The sequence below is a fragment of the Lontra canadensis genome, unplaced genomic scaffold (genome assembly GCF_010015895.1).
Source record: "Lontra canadensis isolate GAN:19392208 unplaced genomic scaffold, GSC_riverotter_1.0 scaffold2, whole genome shotgun sequence".
NCBI lineage: Eukaryota > Metazoa > Chordata > Mammalia > Carnivora > Mustelidae > Lontra > Lontra canadensis.
In genome coordinates, this window is record NW_022630996.1 from 18,838,804 (window position 1) to 18,850,328 (window position 11,525).

Sequence of the window (11,525 nt, forward strand, 5' to 3'; positions counted from 1 at the left end):
TCTATTCCCCACCATGGCATTATGTACTCTCTCTGTTGAGATCTGTGAGTATAACAAACTCTCTCCAGTGGTGGTCTCTCCTGATTTGTTGGCCTTATCATACCCAAATAATAAATCTTATTAAGACAGAAAGATAAATTAAAGGTTAAAGTTTCTGTCCCTAGAGATTACAAAATATGGTAGCATATGTAAGTCAGTATTTTTTACTGAAGTATAGTTGACACACAGTGTACATTTTTCAACATAGTAATTCAGCAACTCTATATGTTAGGCTACACTCCATGCAAGTGTAGCTATTGTCCCCATATAGCACTATTATAGTGCCACTGACAAGTACGTCCCTGTGCTGTGCCTTTCATCCCTGTGACTTACTCCTCAAGTGGAAGCCTGTACCTCCCACTCCCATTCATCCATTTTGCCCATCCCCCCACTCTCTACCCTCAGGCAACCATTAGTTCTCTGTATATGAGTATGTTTCTGCTTTTTGTTTGCTTTGATTCCACATATAAACAAAATCATATGGTATTTGTCTCTCTGGCTTATTTCACCTAGGATGCGTTAAATCCATCCATGTTGTGACAAATGACAGGATCTCCTCTTTTTTATGGCTGCATAATGTTCCATTGTGAGTGCGTGTGTGTGTGTGTGTGTGTGTGTGTGTATTTATCTATCATTGGACACTTGGGTTGCTTCCATATCTTGGCTATTGTCCATAATGCTGCAATAAACATAGGTGCATTTTTCTTTTCAAATTAGAGTTTTAGGGTTTGGGGAAGTAAATACACCGTAGTGGAATTATTAGATCATATGGTATTTCTGTTTTTAATTTTTTGAGGAACCTCCATACTATTTTCCACAGTGGCTGTACCGGTTTGCATTCCCACCAACAGTGCTTGAGGGTTCCTTTTTCTCCAGGTCCTTGCCAACACTTGCTATTTCTTGTCTTTTTAATTCTAGCCATTCTGATGGGTGCAAAGTGTCATCTCATTGCAGGTTTCATCTGCATTTCCCTGATGATGAGTGATGGTGAGCATATTTTCATGTTGTCTGTGGGCCATCTGCATGTTGCCTATGGAAAAATGTCTATTTAGGTCTTCCCACTTTTTTTTGGCGGAAGGGATATTGACTGGTACTCATTAGTGGGATCATAAAATAGTCTTTGGAGGCACTGGTCATATTCCTTGTCTGAATCTACTCATGTAGTTCTATTTACTTACAGAAAAATTCACTGAGTTGACTTAATGGCAATTCTTCCTGATGCTCTAGTTTGTCCTGCATAGGAACTTATGCTCTGGTCTATACAATAGAGGCTCAAAGGATTGCTTTAAACTTTATATGTAGTTGCCTAAATTAATTTTGAGTACCAACTAAGATGTTTTGCATATTTAATGCATGGTGCCTTAGGCTCACTCCATTTCAATCTCCTGACAGTCCTATGAGGTGGATATTATGCTAATTTTATGGATAAGTGAGGTTAAATAATATGCATAAATGAGGCAGCCTATGGGTTACAAAAGCAGAATGTTCTGGCATACATCGTATCACTTTCTAAATAAAACTCTTCATTTAAAAAACAAAACTAATTGGAAGTTTCTATGTTAAAACACAAGTGAAGCTAAAATTTATAAAATTGTTTCAAATTTAACTTGTGATAACTGTGAGAGTCCTTGCCAGTTGACCCTTTGTTTTAGAAAGGAACACAACAGACACAGCACTTTTCCATATCGATTTTCAGTGTTGTAGGAAATCACAAATTGTGCATGATAAGAAAAATACAGCTGTATTTCTAACTTGGTCTGTTATAAAATAAAGAGTTTATTGACATTAGGGCAGCATCTACAATTACTGAAAGTGAATGGTTTGTGAATGGACCCACATTTTTCTATGAACTAAAATTCTCATTTCAAGTTATGATAGGTATGCATGGAGGAGATAAGTAGTCCTATCAGTCATTTTATAATATCATAAAAACAGGCTCTACTTTATTACTATCATTAGCATAAATCAATGTAGCATGCCTGTGATCTATGGAGGAACTCTTCATATCATTTAACTGGGGGAAAAAAAACTTGTTTTCATTTTGGGTTTTGCTCTCCCAACGTGAAAGAGAAGATTTGGATTCATATAACAACCTTATTGCCATTGAAAAAGTTTCGGATATGGTAACTTAAAAAATAATTCAATCGTTGCCATCACATCCTGAATTTGTTTACACTGTAACATTTTAGTGCACATCTACCCAGGGGGAAACCTCTGCCTAGTTAGGATCTTTCACCTTCTTTTTGTTGAAGAATGCATTTAGTGATCAAAATTGGTAGAAAATCTATGGTATTGGCATCTACATAGGAGCTCTGCTTGCAGCTTTAGAGTGTTTATAAGGAATTAAGCTCTTTAGAGTGGATGAATTATGGGCAGTTCCAGTCACCATCTCCAGTGTGCCAGTACTCAGAGCCTTAGTTTATGGCTCACTCACTCCACCGTGAAATATTTATTGAAAAACTACTCCGCACTAGGCACAAAACAGTTTAAGATCCCTGCCCTTGAAGAATTTATTTTGGAATGGGAGAGGAAGCAGGCAATATACAATAAACATAACAAAAATGTAAAACCTGTAATTCAGATGATACGTACAGTATAAATTTGGAAATTATAGATAAGCGTTGGGGGAATAAGTGTTGAGGGCAGAGGTTTTCTTTAGGTGCCAGGGTCAATCTCGTTTGGCATATGAAATTTGATTAAGGGAAGTGAAGTGTAAAACCAAGCAAATATCTGGGAAAGTTTGTTGTATTCTAGCCAAAAGAAATATTTAGCACCCAGGTTCTAAGACCACGGCCTATTAAGCCAAGTGCAGGAAGATCAGTGGGATGGGCAGGAAGAAAAAGGGGAAAAGTGGTAAGGGGTGACATAAAATAAAAACTATGTGAGGCGGTGGCAGATAGAGAATATTGTTAACTTGCCCATGAACACTCTTGTCAAATACGAAGGTTAAAAAAGGGTATTGAGAGCCACACTAATTGTGCATGTATATCAATTATAAGTATGCAATGAATCGGGTTGGAACTTTGTGAATGTTCAACAAATTAGCAGTTCAGCCAAGTGCTGAATGGCAAGCATTAAAATCAGTGTTTATCTGGGACGCCTGGGTGGCTCAGTTGGTTGGACGACTGCCTTCAGCTCAGGTCATGATCCCGGGGTCCCGGGATCGAGTCCCACATCAGGCTCCCAGCTCCATGGGGAGTCTCTTCTCCCTCTGACCTTCTTCTCGCTCATGCTCTCTCTCACTGTCTCGCTTTCAAATAAATAAATAAAATCTTAAAAAAAAAAAATCAGGGTTTATCTGAAGATAAACATCACCATTACAGAACTAAGATAACAAAATAACCTAGAGTTTTATAAACATTTTAATTTAGTTTTACAGTTATATTTTTTAAATGTCCTAGGCTAGTAATAGAAGTGTAGCATTATCCTGTAGGCCGAGTGATTTATCAACACTGCTGGTGGTTAAGTTGCTGCTGTGGTCCCCCTGCCCTTTGGTACAGCCAGATGCGCATTCATTTTAAGTCACCAGGAGGAGGAGTATGGTTTGCGCTACACGTGTCAGAATGTGTTTTTAATGTTGCTGAGGTTGATCCCATTCTCTCTAGTCCCTAACGACAGATGTATTAGGTTTGAAGGTCATAGTGAAAATGACTTCACCAAAAAGGTCTTATACTCTAAAGTTTGATCCTCCGCAAATAAGATACTTTCTTAATATTTTTCAGGAGTGGATCTGAGATTTATTTTCTCATTTATATATCTCTTTCCAAGAATTTTGTGTGTCTTTTCTGCTTTATATAGTAAAGTAAGGAAAAACGTATCCTTGAACCTTGAAGGTAGAAATGTGGCAGTGGAGTAGTATAATTGGCTTTCAAGTTAAAATCACCTCTGAATTTCCATCTGCATCTTAGCTTTCAGTGCTGTACACCAGTTTCATTATGTTCTGTGGAGTAAGTTCTTTATGCTAGAGATCGTGGAGAAATCCATGCAATCTCTGGAAATGCCAGTTCAGTTATTTTTTCATCGAGTTCCAGCAAGCAAGCTAATTAATTGGCTGTTAGCGAGTCCTGATCCATGCTATATTGTAATCGGTAAGATGTTAGGATTTATTTTATTTAAGCAGCCTCTTTAAAGTGTAATAGAACTTTTCTTATTTAAAAAGTCTTATTTGGATATCCTGTGTAGGAATATGGGTTCTAAAACTTCTTGTAGATCTTGTGGCTTGTCTTTGAAGATAAATGATGCAAGCTATCTGTTAATTTGTCTACTTACAGCCAAGGATTGTATGACATTATACTCTTCTTATATGTACTTAAAATATTTATAGCTTTTAACATGCGTATTTAGGTGGGAGTACAGGTGAGGGTGACATATTCTAGTTACAATGGGTGTTGAGTTGGAAGGCCTTTAGAGAGCTTCCTCTAACGGATAGCAAGCATGGCCCTTTCACTTGTTCTGACCAGTTCAATGTAAATGTAAATTCCTAAGGCCACTTCTGAGAAGTATTAGTAACTACCACCCTATGCTCTTTTTTCCTCTGCCATGATGACGTCACATCCCAGGTCCAGAATATGCTTTTAGCCAATATCCCGAAATGGTATAAATAAATGAAGCAGAGGCCCTATTGGGCATACAGGCAATGGGAACGAACCACAAGTTGATGTACATAAAAACATATAGTGTGAGCAACTGATAACCTTTTGTGAGATTTATGCATCGTACAATTTTGACGTGTTACTGCAGTTTAGCCTAGCAGGAGCTGGCTGACCTAAATAGAAGTGGAGTTACCCTAATAAAAAATAAACACTTATAGATCCTGGACTTTGGGAACAGAAGGCTGATGGAGAGAAATCTGTTAATGGTGGCAAGAAAAAATATGACAAAATGTGAATTCATATTAACTGTGGTTAAACATTTGGTAAATTTTTGGCCCGCAAATATTTGGATGTTGTATTTTGTAACTTTGAAGTTGTAGTTCTAACAAACCAGTTAGGAAACAGATTGTAATGGAGTGTCTTGATTGGCTAATTCTGATTCAATCTCCCAATCAGCAAGTCTGCAAGTTTAAAGGGAATGTAGAGAAACTAGACCGTCAGACTTTCAGAATTGCAACATATTCTATCCCAGAAAAATAAAACTTAAAAATAAATGATTTTCATAAAAAAGCATAACTAAACTTTAGCTTCAATGGCAAAATAGCCTGTGATGGGCTGGATTTCAAAATTCTGATTAAAATAATTAAGTGGATTAAGTTATTTTCCAGTAAGGCAAATTTACTCAAGGAGAAGAAAATAAGGGCTTGTATTTCCTAAGGAAGCTGGACAAACTCAAGTTACCTGCAAATAATTTTAGAAGGAGGGTCTGTTCTCAGTTATGTGTAGAACTATCGGCTCATGGAGCTAACTGTAATCAAATATAGAATTGGCTCTGTTTTTGGAGAGAAATTCACTGCTAAGTGTCAACATCTTGGATTCAAATTGGCTGGCTTTGAGAGACTTGAACTGATCCTTGGGTCTAGAACCATATTTTATGAAAGAAAAATTTAATAGGTAATAAAATATTAACATAAAACAAATATGTGAAAATTGTTTTAGAGCTTGCTTTTCATAGATGTCCACCTACTGGTACAAGAGTAAAAGCTGCATTAGATGAGTACCTACAAACCTCTCCATAAGTTGGTTTCCAGTAATAATGCTTTTGAAGGCCATTGGAGACTTCTGCAAGGTACACCTGTCCATCCACCGCATATGGCTCCACATCTGTATTGTCTGGTTTTAGACGGCCTGTTAGAATTAAGTCTGGATATGCTGCACACATGGCCTCATCAAATTTGTTTCCCCAAATGTGGACATTTGAGAGTGTAGGGTTTGTTTTCATTGATTGAAAGTGCAACAAGTCCTTCTCCATGTTGCTGTGGACTACTGACAAGGCTTTAACACTCTTGTTGTATGAAGCAAGAGTTTCACTGAGAAGTATAGAATCCTGCTGTTACTCTCCCATAAAAGCATGTTTTCCATGTCCCTCTTTATCTGTGGCCAAACAAACCTTAGAAAAGGATAATCTTCCATAAGGAGTACCCAAGAAACAGAAAACAGTGGATTATAGAGTAAAGAGGACATTCAGTTGTCTTCTCTTATGGTTTCTATGAAAAAGTCAGCTTGTATGTTTTCTTGCTTTCTACATAATGTGCCTTCCCCACCCGCCCCCTGCAAGTTTAAGAGTTTTATCTTAGTCTTTAGTTTTTAGCAGATTTTTCATCATGTGACTGGTTGGGGATTATCTTTTAATTATCCTTCTTGGAATCCACAGAGTTTCTTAAAGGGCTCCCTGTGTTTTATCACTTTTTGTAAATTCTGAATCAATATTTTCCAAATATTGATGACGCCAATTCTCTCTTTCCTATACTTTGGGATTCCAGTTGCATGCATGTGAGACATTTTCAGCAAGCCTCCTGTGTCTCTTAAGAAGTTCTATCATTCTCTTTTCCTTATATAAATATTCTGTTGATTTATTGTCCAGTTTGCTAATCCTCTCTATCTAAATTACTACCAAATAATTCCATAATTTTCCATCTTGTGCTTTTCCAATTGGTACACCAAGCTAAGCCATTGTCAACAGCCTCAGAATATGAGTTCTAGGGGCGCCTGGGTGGCTCAGTGGGTTAAAGCCTCTGCCTTCAGCTCAGGTCATGATCCCAGGATCCTGGGATAGAGCCCCACATCGGGCTCTCTGCTCAGCAGGGAGCCTGCTTCCCCCCCTCTCTCTGCCTGCCTCTCTGCCTACTTGTGATCTCTGTCAAATAAATAAATAAAATCTTAAAAAAAAAAAGAATATGAGTTCTACCTATGTCTGTTTTGGGCTCTAGATGGGAGTTTTTGCTTTGCTGAAAGGGCAGTGAACCCAGACCAGGTATTTAGTTCAGGAGTTGAACTTTGGATCATGGGGTGCTTACCCGTTTTTGTAAATAAAGTTTTATTGGACATAAACCCACTCATTCATATGTGTATAATCTGTGGTAGCTCTTGTGCAACATCAGAGTTGAGTAGTTGCTTCAGAGACCACTAGGTCTGTACACCTGAAATATTTCCCCAGGTAAATCTGGCCTCTACAGAACCTGTTTTAGTGGACCTCTGGTGAGTTGAGGGCCCCACTGGGCCAGTAGCTTTGCCTTAGGTGGCAGAGTGGAAGACCGTTTTTTCTGAGACCAGGATGACTGCATTCTTGAGTATACCATCTCTCTGTGGTAATAGAAGATTTTGGAGCCCCTTCCCAGTTTGTTAGTCATTGACTCTGAATTTGCCAACCCCAAAATGGGAGCATGAGGCAAGAGTTTTCCAAGTCCTCCATGGGGTAAATGTGCAGTTTTGATAAGTGTGTTCAGTATTGAACTAGTAGCAGCCTTTCAAATGAGGGAAATTAGTAGTTATGCCAGGGAAGCCACAAGCCCTAATTTCCAAAGGGTGTCTCCAGGTGGAGGCTGTATTCCACTGGAGGCTCTAACTGGCAAATCATCAGTCACAGAGTCTGCGTTGTTTGCAACATCAAAGAACCTAATAGTCTTTGGATTCCTATTTTTGGTGATAATGGATCAAAGAAACAGCACTTTTCTTTGGCCAGAAGAATCAAGACACGTGATTCCATGTAGAAATGTCCTGAATTTTTAGGGTTTATCAGCCACTCCAGCTGGTAGAAGTGTGACAAGACCAACATCAGTTCCTCTTCCTGGGTTCTGTTCCAAGGGTTCTCCTTTTTCATGTTCTCCTGTGTTCAACTTTCAGCTATTTCTTAACAATTTCAGTTGGCTTCACATAATTCACTTGTAAGTTGGCTGCATCTTTTGCTGCACTCTGCTCCAGGTAAATCCATGCTTTTGCCCCATCCCTCTTTGGTGATGCCATATTCCCTTAGATGAACATATTCCCTTAAGGTGAACAGTTTCTGTGTGACCTCAGGTCTCAGATATGTTCAAGAAAAGTTATAATCAGGTAGATTATCTGACTTTTCACTGTAGTTAGTCTGTGCCATTCTTGTATGTTTTTAAAGCAGAGGCTTATAGTGCATAAGATAGTTTTGATGAAGATAAAACTCATGATTTGGAATTTATGTATGAATTTATTAATGAGGCAGATATATTGAGGATCTACACCTATCAGTCATCATAACAATGAAATGAGACAATTTGGTTAAACTCAACAATATAAGACAGAGGGTGGGAGTTGGAATCAAATTGATATTTATGATTCCTTCAAACCTTAGAGTTAATATATAAAACTTTAAATATGTTTTAACAACCATTTAAATAAACTTGACTAAATTCTAGTGATGAAAAATTTTAGTCTTCTAGTCTTTATTTCCTAGAAATAAAGAAGACAATTTCTCCCATTCCGTTTCCGTGTATACTTTATATGTGTTTTTTTTTTTTTTTACCCCCAACTAAATTTGTTTGGTTTTATAGATCCTATTTTGCCCAGATTTAAATTAGTAAAAGGTCAACTCAAAAGAATAAAACTGTATCAAAGGTGATTGCATAGGAATAGGTAGCTACCTCGCTAGTAAAAAGAAAAGTGGTGTGTTCATTGGTAAACTTCGTGGGGCAATGTGAACCAAAAGGGGTTGGAGACAAGCATGTGTTATAGTGGCAATGTGCCCCTATTCCTCCTTTAGGCTCTTATTACTGAAAGAAATTGGGAGTAATCCTATACCTCTAGCAAGGTTGCTACTTTAATTGTTGAGTGGAATATAAAAGATTTTGAAAGAAATTAACAAAGACATTTTGGCATATACCTATCACAAAGGTCATTTTGGGTCAACTCTAATAATTAGTAATGTCTACCTATTGCTTTATTGCCCAGTACTTCAATTATTTTAATTGTTTCTCAATCATGTTATCACACAAAACCATTACTCACTGTGGTGACACTGACAGCTAGTGCATCATTAATATTCATACCAAAGAGAGAGGGAGGCAAACCAAGAAACAGCCTTAACTATGGAGAACAAACTTATGGTTAGCAGAGGGGAGGTGGGTGAGGGGATGGGTGGTATAGGCAGTGGGGATTTAAGGAATGTACTTGTCGAGGTGGGCACTGGGTATTGTATGGACGAGTTGAATCAATATATTGTACACCCGAAACTAATATTATACTGTATGTTAGCTAACTGGAATTTAAATAAAAACTGAAAAGAAATAGACCAAAGAGGGATTCATTTGTAAGAAATGGCCTTATAAATCATTTTCTCAAATATTTTGCTTACCATGTAGCTTTAGATTCATTGAAACTTATTTTCAGGCACATGCATGGACATTGAGCCATTTGGGGAATTTATAGTTGACTTCAATAAAGCAGTGTATTTGATAATTTCTTAATCTCCTTAAATTAAGCTGGCTGTGTGCCATTTATTCTGAAACTTGTTGATATTGTACTTAATCAAACATCAAAGATCTCTGAAAAGCAATATTTTATTGTGAATGGAAATTGATTCAGAAAGTCCTAGTGGGCAATGGGGTGTGCAGAGATAGCAAAATCGTATCTCAGACCCTCAGCCGATAGTGTTCAAAGACAATCTGTAGTGATTTCTGAATTCCTTGTGGAACTAGAGCTACTGCATTGGACTGCTTTGATACTGCTCCACAGTGTTGTACACCTGGAAGCAATGTGGCAAAAAAAAAGTTTTGCTGGTTTGAGGGAGGAGTAGGGGCCAAAAATGAAAAAAAAAAAAAAAAAAAAGGAAAGAAAGAAAGAAAGAAGAAAGGTTTCAATTCCAAAGGAATAGAGGATTTAAAAAATTCCTTCTGTTACTTTAGGCTACTCCTGCCACTCTCAATAGCTTAGCTGGTCTATCTGCAAAATACAGATAAGAATATTTGCTTCTTGTCTATCTTCAAATTCTGTAAGATTCTTGAAAGGAATAGAAGTTCTAAAGGTTCATATATTAGAGGAACATGGCTATTGTCTAAATTATTCTGAAAGTGAAGCCCATTCTCCATAATGCAATATTGAATTTAACTTCACTGTAGAAAAGGATTTAAAGGAGGTATTTGTGGTCAGAATAATGTGATGTCTTCAGAAAAAAAGAACGGTAGCTTCCCTGAAATGATTGATATTTACAGAATAATAAAAACTAACATTATTAAAAACTTAATACTTCTATGTTCAATTTTTAGTAATTTGTTGAATTTTCAAAGATTTTTTTTTTACTACAAAATTTTATATTTCTTAATGAACACTTAAGAGAGATAAGCAAATGGCTGGATGAAACTTTTCACATAGAAGACACTTTATTAGTTTGAGAACAAGCCAGGAGCAGTCATATTTTTGCAGGAGGTGGAAATATGAAACTTACAAAATCCCTCCGAGCCTTCTCTTCCTTGTATCTCAGTTTTGAATACATATTGATTCTCTTTCCCTTTTTTGTTATATTTGAGGTAAACTCAAACGTATTAGGAAAATTATAGAATTTGTGATTTTTACTTATTCCTTAAAAATAAGGCTAAACAAATAGAGGACAGTAAGCATGATAATTTAAGGTTGGCAAATTTAGTACTTCTCAAAAATATAAAATGATGTCAAATATAATTTAGATGAATTAGGTCTACCTCCTCCCCTAAAATGATTCATATGTTGAAGTTCTAACCCCCCAGAATTTCAAATCGTGATTGTATTTGAAGATAGGGTCTTTAAAAAAATAAAAAAGATATATTTATTTATTGTAGAGAAAGAGAGCAAGTGGGAGGGAGAGAGGGAGAAGATGTAGAGGGAGAGAGAGAATCCTGAAGCAGACTCCCCATTGAGCACAGAGCTAGGTGACGATGATACCAATGCGAGGCAGGATCCCAGGACCCCGAGATCATGACCTGAGCCAAAATCAAGAGCCAATCACTTAACTGAGTGAGCCACCCAGGCACCCCTGGAGGTAGGGTCCTTAAAGAGGTATTAAGTTAAAATGAGATCATTAGGGTGGGCCTGGCCTCCTATGACTGGTGCCCTTATGATAAGAGGGAATTAGGATGTGGATATATACAGAGGGTATATATGTGAAGACACAGGAAGAAGACTGCTATCCACAGGGTGAGGAGAAAGACCTCAGAAGAAACCAAACTGTTGACACCTTGAGCTTGGAATTTCAGCCTCCAGAAATGTGAGAAAAGAGTTATTTAAGCCATTCCGTCCATGGTGCTTTGTTACACCTGCCCTTGCAAAACTCAAATATGCTAGATTATTAATATGAATGAGTGAGAACAAATGGTATGCACTGATGAGAACCAGAAATTAGACGACATGGAATTTAAGCCTAGCTAATAATCGTCTTCATCATTTACTTGTCAAACAATTACAGATGTGACAGACACAATTCAAATATATGAACTATCCTATTGAGTCCTCACCAAAACCCTGAGGTACTTACTTTCAGCTTCCCTATTTTATGTATAAGGAAAACTGAAGTAGGTGGATCTTAAGCATTTTGCCCAAATCAGAGATAAATGATTG